This window comes from Onychomys torridus, chromosome 22 (genome assembly GCF_903995425.1).
Source record: "Onychomys torridus chromosome 22, mOncTor1.1, whole genome shotgun sequence".
NCBI classification, from domain to species: domain Eukaryota; kingdom Metazoa; phylum Chordata; class Mammalia; order Rodentia; family Cricetidae; genus Onychomys; species Onychomys torridus.
Genome location: NC_050464.1, coordinates 3,797,814 through 3,808,208, shown reverse-complemented (window position 1 = coordinate 3,808,208; position 10,395 = coordinate 3,797,814). Strand labels below are relative to the sequence as shown.

At 47.9% G+C, this 10,395-nt stretch overlaps 1 non-coding gene across 1 annotated transcript; it reads right to left on the bottom strand.

Moving 5' to 3' along the window:
- Positions 1–213: 213 nt before the first annotated feature.
- Positions 214–325, bottom strand: LOC118572835. Its single transcript, XR_004943535.1, has one exon. It is a non-coding gene; the product is annotated as a U6 spliceosomal RNA (small nuclear RNA).
- Positions 326–10,395: the final 10,070 nt, after the last annotated feature.

Sequence of the window (10,395 nt, the reverse complement as noted above, 5' to 3'; positions counted from 1 at the left end):
ACCTAGCTGGCAGGCACAAAGCCCAGATTTAGTCTCCACCACTACAGAAATAAATGGGTAAGAATAGATCACTTGAATATTTCAATCGAAGGTTAAAATGCGTCCAGGACACACAGGAAGAAACCAAGTAAATGTGAACCTGCAAGGTCATCGCACACTTGGCTGGTCTTTTGGTCATGTGACTCACATCACCCTTTTTTTTTAAAATTCTGTAAAAATATGGAATGTTTCACGAATTTGCGTGTCATCCTTGCGCAGGGGCCATGTTAATCTTCTCTGTATTGTTCCAATTTTACGTTACTATTTTTTAAGGCATTCATAAATATCCTTTAACTTTATTTTTGTTTAGATTTGTCTCAGCAAGGTTTTGAACTTGTCTTGAGAGGCTGAGGGCAAGCTTCAGTTGAAGAAGGAAGCCCCAGTCACAGGGCAGCGTCGGGGCGGGGAAGCCCCTGGTGAGGATGCTCAGGCTGCAGAGGCGTCCACGGGAGATCATGGCCGTTGGTGCGCGCCCTGGAAACTCGTCAACACTGAGAACAGGAACCTGAGCTGAAGGTTTGGCAGAACCGGACAGTGAGGATCCGGGTGGACAGATTTCATAAGAAAGTATGGAGCAAGAGGTTCTGACTAAGCTGGCAACCCTGCCCCAGCTTAAGGATCGGTTCTAGGAACAGAGACCTGACAGCTGGCTTAGGAGACAAACTGTAGGCAGGAAGTCAGCCACCCAGGAACAGAGACGGGGAGGGGCGGTGGGCAGGGACCGAGAAACCCCGAGTTCCAAGGATATTTTGTTGCCAAGACCTGAGGTTGATGTAGTTCATTACAGACAAACTTCTGGTTGGAGATGAGGAACAGCTTTCCTGATGCTTGTAAGAAGGCAAGAAGAAAATAATTCACCAATAGCCACCTCAGCGGGCTAAGCCAGCACCGGAGGGAGAGATGGCATTCAGCCACCCAGCATCAGCTTGCCGCAGGAAACACACACTGAAAGTTACCAATGATGCCCCAGGAAGCAACGAGCTTCACTGAAATCCCATCTAATACTTTGGTGAGAGAGAAGACCATGGGAAACACTGTTCCGCAAGCAGCTATCATGTGAGGTGGAAATGCCACCAGGGTGCAGGGACAGGTAGAGACTTGGGAGTTGGACCACCAGGTACAAATGAAGAGCATGATGGATTCGAACCTTCCTTTATTCCTGCCCACCTCTTAGCAGGGGGTCTTCGCTGAGTTTTCTTTTCCTGTTAATTCATACCTAGTTCAGAGCAAACAGTTAGGGATTGATGTTCACTCTTGAAGGTCCCCCAGCCTTACAGGCTTGGGGTAGTATCCCGCACTGTGTGTGAGCCTTTCTTCTGAGACAGTTATTCACAAAATTCTCCTGAGCATTGGGACCTGAAATAAAAAACCCCTCTAGTAGCAGACACTTTTGCCCAGAACTCACTTTGTAGACCAGGCTGGCCTCAAACTCACAGAGATCCACTTCTGCCTCCTGAATTCTGGAATTAAAGGCATGTGCCACCACGCCCAGCTAAGGCTCATGTTCTTGTTGGATCATATATAAAACTGTGAATGTGGGGCTATAGAGGTGGCTCAGGATTAAGAGAGCTTGCTGTTCTTGGAGAAGATCCAGGTTTGGTTCCCAGCATCTACAAAGCAGCTCATAAGCATAACTCCAGTTCCAGTGGATCTGATGCCCTCTTCTGACCTTCTCAGGCACCAGGCATGCACATGGTGCACAGACGTACATGCAGACACTCAGACATATAAAAAAAGTTTTTAAAACAAACCAACTAACCATAAATGCTACAACGGGTTCAATTCAGAGCTGCATACTGTGTCTAAAAGACAGTAGTACTCTTAAGAGCATCAGGGATTTTCCCAAAGTGCCTAGGGGGACTCTTCAAAGAAGGGGGATTCTGTAACAAAGGCTTCTAAGCTTTACTTCATGGTCGGGAGTGAGGTGCGCCTTTGTCTTTGTGGTTATTTGTATGTTTGTTTGTTTGTTTTCAGTTTTTCAAGACAGGTTTTCTCTGTGTGGCCCTGGCTGTCCACCTTTGTTGATATTAAAAGTTTTCCAGGTGTATTCCTACAGTCCACAAGTTACAATCTTCTTTTCCCTAGGCTTATAAATACCACAGAAAACCATCATTTAGTCATTCACATGTTCATCGAAGAAGCAGAGAACAGCTTAGGTTTTTGTGCCTGCCCCATGGAGTTCCTCTATAGACCTGCACGGTTGGAGGAACACCTAAACAAAGCAGTCAGAGGTCAAGTGGGTGACAGAGGGCTCTCTAAGTGCCTCCTCTGAGGATTTAAACGTGGTCACATTGTCTGACAGTCTACTGACTCTCTCAGCTGGGGGAGAGAAGGTTCAGACTTGGTGTAGTCAGGGAAAAAGTGAAGGTTTAAACTTGAGATTTAGCAACCGACTTAGCTAGGAAAGGCCTCCAGGCTCGCCAGCCTGCTCCCATTTGACCTTACATCGTTGAGGCACATGATAGACTCTAAACTGGACCGGTACACTAGGCGTGGAGCTCAGGGGTACAGAAATGGCCCAGCAAGTGTGAGACCTGGAGTTTCATTCCCAGCATCTTAAAGAAAGAAGGAAATTTAAAGAACTAAGATCGGTAGTCTAAACAACGAGATGGGAAACAGCATGTTCAAAAGGATGAATTCCTAGGCAGGTGAGATGGTTTCTGTTTGTAAAGCGGCTGGCCATCAAGCTTGAAGGCCCAAGAACTGACTCCCACAAGCTGTCCTCTGACTCCACATGTCCACTGTGGCGTGAGGCCACCTCCCCCACCCCTACTGCAAATACAGGAATGCAATATTAGCAAATTCAAAAGCTTCATTTTGCAAATGTTTGCAGTTTCTAACGAGATTCAGAAGATTAATTATATGGGGGTCATAATAAATTTTAAATATAATTTCCATTCCCTCTCTCTCTCTCTCTCTCTCTCTCTCTCTCTCTCTCTCTCTCTCATATCTCTCTGCCCATCTGAAGAACAGCCAGAAAGTTATGGTTTCTTAAACACTGCATCTTATTATTGTAGAAGGCAGATGTGCACACACAGTGCATCTAAGAGATCTGAATGTCATAAATACACATACATTCTGTGTAGGTTCAACATTTGGGTGTCAGTATTCTAACTGGGGACAAAGTTAGCAGGGGTAGTGGGCTAGTCATGACAGGCAAGAGTGTTCATGCATTTAGTGTGCCTTTTTTGTGATAGACCACCTACTGTGTAGCCCCATCCCCTGAGATTTTTAAATCAGGACTACTGCATAATTGAGGCAGGTTGGAGCGAATGTCAAAATAGAAATCTTAAGTGGGATAGGAGGCATTTTTCTCTAGTTGTTCTGGGGATTGAACACGTGCCTGCACCCCCACCCCTACCCCCAGCCTCCCCCAGGCTCAGCACACTTCCAGCCCTGGGTTTAGGGAATGCTAACCAGTGGTTTAGCAAATCTAGGGACCACCTGGGAAGTTCCTCCCAAGACCTGGCTGGGCTGCTTGGCCTAGACAGCCATACCCAGAGGTGGGGTCTCCGGGCAGCAGGGAGCCCCTCCCGCTGAGCTCGCTTCTGCCCTGGTCGCCCGGGGCAGGGGGGCTTGGCACGGCTGTCTCCGATGGCCCCAGTGGGAGGGTCATGGCTAAGACACCCGGCCCATCTCATTGTTTCAGGCCCGGCTTCCTCTTCTGGCAGAGGCCAGCGGCGCGCTGAGCGGGAAGGGGCCGGGACGCTGCTGGAGCCCTCGGGCTGTCTACCTCTGCTGCTCCTTCCCCTCTCCAGGAGCTCGCGTTTCCCGGGGTGTGTGAGCATTCTCAATAAAAAGGGAAAAGCACCATCCAAGTGAATTTTCCAGCGCGGAGAGGAAATGCTGTTTCCTGCATCGTACAAGACTGGTGCCAATAAGACTGCCACAGGAGCCCATTGTCCGGCTAACAATGTGTGATGGGGAAGGGCGCCTGAGAAAATAGACCGGGGCCACTGTGAGCGTTTGATCCTTCCCTGCAGGGCTAGCGTGTGTGTGTGTGTGTGTGTGTGTGTGTGTGTGTGTGTGTGTGTGTGTAGTGCGAAATGATATGTATCTGTGCAGGAGTGTGTGCCTCAGGCAATGTGTGGGAGTGTGTGTCTGTGTGGAAGAGTACGCATTAGCCTGTGTGTGAGACTATGTGTGATGTGTGTCTGTGTAAGAGTTGTGCATGGGCCTGTGTATGATGTCTCTACAGGCATGTATGTGTGTGCATGATAAACTTGTGTATAGTGTCTTGATAGGTGTATGTGCACGCTTGTGAACGTGTGTGCATGTGTATGTCCGTACTTGTGCGTGAGCGTGTGCGTGCGTGCGTGTGTGTGTGTGTGTGTGTGTGTGTGCGCGCGCGCGCGTGTGCGCACAAGGGTCAAAGCTCAGGCTGGTCAAGGCACAATGCATCCCTTTTTGCAGGCTTGTGCTCCTCTGGTGGGCTCTCAAAGATGGGAACAGCCTCGAAAAACAGCAAAGAAGAGCATAGAAATGGAAAGAAAAAAAAAAAGAAGAAAGGAAAAACAACAGTCTCCAGGTCACTCCATGTAGAGTCACTCAGCAAGTCCGCTGACTGCCCGACGCTGTGCGGAATCCCGACAACCCCGCAGTCAACACGGGGTCCGCACCCAGGCCAGACACAGGTGCTAGAGCGCCAGTGTCCATGCGTGCCCGGCGGGGTACCCGGCGCTGGCGGCCCCGGGAGGTGATGGAGCTGGGAGGCTACTGGGCGAGCGCACACCCGCACACCGGCCCGGCCCACCTGGACGCCCCGAGGTCAGGGCCTCGGCCGGAGTGTCACCCCCTGCCCTCGGCGCTCACGTAGTCGGCGTGTTCGGGACGTGAAGTGCCGACCCAGAGGCTGCTCCGGCCAGGGCATGGGCTGGGCGATAAACAATCACACAGGATACACAACACCCTGGACTGTCACAAGTCCCTCGCAGGAAAAGATAAATAACATCTGAGGAGCCGCGGGCGCAGCTTCCCCCAGCAGAACAAAAAACTTTGGAGAAGTAAACAACAGGGCCGGGAAGAGTTCACACACTAGCCCTGGAGGCTGAGAGGCCACCTCTTCCCCGGGGGCCGCTTACTCAGGGCTCCTTCCAGCGCAAATGACACACACGCACACGCACACGCACAAAGGCACGCACACGCATGCATGGTTCAAATCGAGCCCTTTACAATGATTGGCAAAGCAGGGCAGAGTGGTACAAACTTCCTTCCAAGGCAGGGAATTGCAGGCCAGCCTGGGCTACGTACCTGAGCTACATATCAATAAACAAGAGGTCGGCAGTTGACACACTCTGGGTAGGAACCTTGTTTTCTGCGCTCTGCAAAAGTTGTCTGCAACAGGCAAGGAGGGGAGGTGTGTTTTCTGTACTGGAAGACTGAGGATTTCCTGAAAATACAACTTTTTCCTTAAGGTTTGCTCTTGGAGTCATAGTCAGTGACATGAAACCCACCTTGGTCACCTGTAAAGGAAATCACAGCTATCTAAACCTGAGAAACGCAATGAATGAATACACTAAAATGTTCAAGATCCACACTCAAGGGTTCACTTGGTGACCTTTGTTACCTCTCACCTGGAGTGTGATTTTCCCCAAAGCAGCCAGACCGCTGCACTTCCCTAGCTGCTGCACACAGATTTGCATCCCTGCCACAGCCTGCTCTCCTCTCTGTATCATTCAATTCAGTCATGCTTGTCTCCTGGCAAATAATTCACTGTGGTGGTTTAGATGAAAACGGTCACCACAGACTCGTACATTCAAATGCTTGTTCTCCAGTTGGTGGGACCGTGTGGGAAGGATTAGGAGGCGTGGCCTGGTTAGAGGAGGTGTGCCACTGGAGGTGGGCTTTGAGCTTTCCAACACCCTGGCCATTCCCTAAGTTAGCTCTTACATCTCCCAGGATGGAGGCTCTCAGCTACCACTCCAGTGCCATGCCAGCCTGCTTGCTGCCACGCTCCCCATCATGATGGTCATGGACTCTACCCCTCTGAAACTATAAGCCTCCAATAAAGTTGATCATGGTGTCTTGGCAGAGCAATAGAAAAGTAATTAAGACATTCATGTAATATTTTGGGGGTACACAGAGGAGGCTAAAGACAGGGGTGTGGGAGGTGGATGAGACAGCCAGTTTCTAAATATAATTCGTGTTAGCCTAATATCTCTGTGTAGCGTTTGGATCCCAGACCCAACATTCAGTGTGACCTGCAGTCATAGTGTATCTCCTTTTCTGGATTCTTCCTCATGCCTCTCGTGTGTGCCAAGTGGATACATCTGGGTTGGATGTGGGCACAAATAAGTAGGTAAGTTATCAGTTTGATGACAGGATCCATATGTTCTGATTCCAACACTAATGGAATCCTATAGGAAATTCCAGTTTGTGGCACTGCCCTCCCCATCCTTTGTACTGGTGATGCGCATGCTCTCCTAGGCAAGTGGTTCATCTTTGGCTGAGTACATAACATACTTGGAACATAGTAGGCTCTCGATATACACTTATTCACTGCAGAGCAGGGGTTCTGTGAACTCACTGATCTGATTGGGAAATGACACAAGTTAAGGTTGCACACGTAACTCATTAGGATGCTACGTACGCCACTGGCCATCGGAGCACTGGGTGAATCACTAGGATGCTTCGTACGTCACTGGAAGACTGCATCGGAGCACCGAGGGAGTCGCTAATGAGGACGTTTTACCCCTTTGCTTCTTTCAGGTTTGATCATGTAAGGGCCTAGTGGAAAGAATGCAGCAGTCAGCCACACAGATCACAACTTGCAGGGAGTCTAGGGCAAGGCACCTGAGACAGGGTCAAGAAATGAGTTTGGCCACAGCCTGTGTTAAAAGTGAAGGCTTTCATTCAGGGTCCACTCTGTGTTGTCTAGACCAGCTCTGTGTTTCAGTTCGGAGTCCTCATATCGGAGAGATTAACATAGATCACTTTTGAGCCTGGGAGATGACTCCGTGCGTAGAGGCACTTGCTGTAAAAGTCCAGAAATATGAATGATCATTTCTTTGGAATCCTTGTGGTGGGAGGGGAGAATTGATTCCTGCAAATTGTTTTCACACACACACACACACACACACACACACACACACACACACACAGTGATATGTGTGTTCCTCCCACAATAAATAAATGTTAAAATGACATATCCACTGAGAGGAAAGGAACCAGAGGAAAGAGAAACTCAATGACACATTGTATAAATGGGCTTTCAATGTTTGAACCTATTATGTTAAAACAGGCACTGACACTATGTAGGTTCTCTTGGGACCTGAGGGGGCCAGTGGCGGGAGACAGCTCAGTCAGAGTGATTGACTAGCATGCAATGGTTCAGGATGGGTCCCGGAGGTCTGCAGGTTTGCACACCTCCAAAACAAGTAGACAGAGACTTTAGCAAAGCTACCTGGCTCAGACTCAGTAGCACCAATGAATGTTGCTTAGGATCAGTGGTCCCACGATGGACCCACCAGAGAAGCCCCAAAGTAGACCGTGAAGTTCTGTTACAGAAAACCCTGGATCCCCTTTACCAGGCACATAGTAAGGAAGGAACCAAGCATTCCTTTGAGAGCCTTGTTTTGTTTTTTCTCTGTGTAACAGCCTTGGCTGTCCTGGAACTCAGAGAGATCCACCTGCCTCTGCTTCCCAAATGCCAGAATTAAAGGTGTATGACATTATGCCTGGCTTGAGAGCTCGTCCTAAGGTCCCTCTTCACCTGTTAACAGTCTACTTCTATTTTGCTGTGTGTTTACTTGGCATTCCTATAATTTTTTAAGGCCTAATGAGACCATTAAGGTACATTTCTATTACTATCTTACAAAGAAAAATGAATACCATAGAAATAAACAAAAATTAAATTTTATGGTCCCCAGATTAGATGTCAAGATATTTTAATCTATATAGGACTAGTTAATCTGGAAGTTAGCTTAGTGGTAGAGCACTTGCCTAGCATCTCAGGGCTGTGGGTTCCATTGCCTGAAATGTAGAGACAGCTAGTCTACTCTGCCTGTGGGAGGGTTAACATGACAGTGTAAACTAATAGACCTTAACTCCTACAAGGGTGGTTTTACTCTATGTACACTGGAGGCATAGTGGCACATGCCTTTAATCCAGCACTTAGGAAGCAGAGGCAGGCAGAGCGAGTTCCAGGACAGCCAGAGCTACTTAGTAAGATCTTGTCACAAAACAAAAGAAAACTATACTTCAAGAAACCTGACTTTAAAACTAAATTCATCATCATTTTTAAAAAGATTGTTATTAGCCGGGCAGTGGTGGTGCACGCCTGTAATCCCAGCACTCGGGAGGCAGAGCCAGGTGGATCTCTGTGAGTTCGAGGCCAGCCTGGTCTACAGAGCTAGTCCAGGACATGCTCCAAAGCTACAGAAAAACCTTGTCTCAAAAAACAAACAAACAAAAAAGATTATTATTTTTATTTTATGTGCATGAGTGTTTTGCCTGCCTGTAAGTCTGCGCACCATGTGCGTGCTGTGCTCATGGAGGCCAGAAGAGGGCAGAACTGAATGCCCTGGAACTGGAGTTACACATGGTTGTGAGCTGCTGTGCTGGGTGCTGGTAATTGAACCTGGTCCTCTGCAAGAGCAGCAAGTGCTCTTAAATGTTGAGCCATCTCTCCAGCCCTCCTACCATAATTTTAATAGTTACCTTTTAATATTTGCATAAAATTGCTCTTCAATAAATTTTGAGCAAGTGAATGCCTGAATCTAAGTGGAAGTTCTACTTCTTAGCAAAGTCCAATTGCTCAGAAGTGAAATTGGAAAAGCTTGCTGGTCTCCTCCTAAACTCTTGGAGGAGGCATAGGAGGGTGTGTGGACAGGCCACAAGGAGCAGTGTCCACAAGACAGGAGGCTTTCTGAGGAATTCTTACTCATTTGGGGAACTCCCAGCCACAGTCCTGAGAGTGGAAAGTGCAGACATTGTTGGAGGGTCTTCACAGTCACCCTGTGGTGCAAACACTCAGGATTCTACTGCTTGAGTAGCAACCGGCCTCTCTGAATGTGACTTACTAAAGGAGGGCTAATGGAGTAAGATCACTGAATAGTAGATAACATCTGTAGAATCAAGGTCCAGGCTGGGAATTCTGTGGGCAGGCAGAAGATTCTCAAAGTGAAAATACTACCCCAAGGAACCCCATTTCCTTCTCATTCCCAACCCAGCAATCTTCTTCAAGATTCATTATACAGAACAAGGAATCATGATTCAAATAACCCACTACCATGCATACCTGGGAGACTGTGGCTGGTTTGAGATGGACAGGAAAATGCGCAAATGTATGTTTAGAGAGCAGTTACTTCCCTTTCATTTTGTCAGGTGACCTCTTCCACAAGACACCCCTTCCTCCTCTTCCTCCCCTTCCTCTTCTTCCTCCCCTTCCTCTTCTTCCTCCCCTTCCTCTTCTTCCTTCCCCTTTTTATTTTAAAACCATCATAGCCATTTTCAGTAATGTTAACTATATTCATACTGTTGAGCAATCTTTCTGTCCTGTGAAGCTGATGCTGCCCCAGTAAGCACCAACTCTGAATTCCTCCCTCCCTCCAGATCCTGGCCATCAGCTCTATGAAATAGACTCCTCTGGGCAGCTCACATGGGCAGAATTATAGTCTGTTTTGTTCCTTGTTTCCCTTAGCACAACATGTCGCAAGATCAGCCACAGTGTTTGGATGAATCAGAAACTGTGGGAGTACCCAATGACTGGTCCAGCCTGAGACCCATGCCGCAAGAGGGAGCCTACCCATGGTACTGCCTGGAACTCCAGGAACCAGAGCCTGGATAGCCCAGAGACCTAGCATAGAACCAAACAGGACTGGCCAGGAAAAAAAAAGTCAATGTAATGATGCCCAATGATATTCTGCCATATTCATCAATGGGTGCCTAGCCCAATTATCATCAGAGAAGCTTCATCCAGCAACTGATGGAAGCAGATGCAGAGACCCGTAGCCAAACATTAGGTGGAACTCAAGGAATCCTGTAGGAGAGGAGGAATAAGGATTGTGTAACCCTATTATCTATCCATCCATCGCTGGGCACGTGGGCTGCTTGGTTGTTGTGAATAAGGCATGGTGTATTAACACTATGAGCTCCTACTTGGAATTCTTTGGGCATATAGATCAGGAGGTAAAATTTGTATCATAGAATAATTCTACTTTTGATTATTTGAAGAATCTCCTTATTGGTTTTCCAAAATGGTTACAACTTGTTTCATCCTCGCTGACGGCACGCATGCTTGCTGGTCTTGACACATCTCATGGTGCCTGTCATTTTCTACTTCCTGTCTTCTGTTCCTTTTCATAGTAGCCAGCATATTGGATGTGAGGTGGCATTCTGGTTTAGTAGCCTGCATAT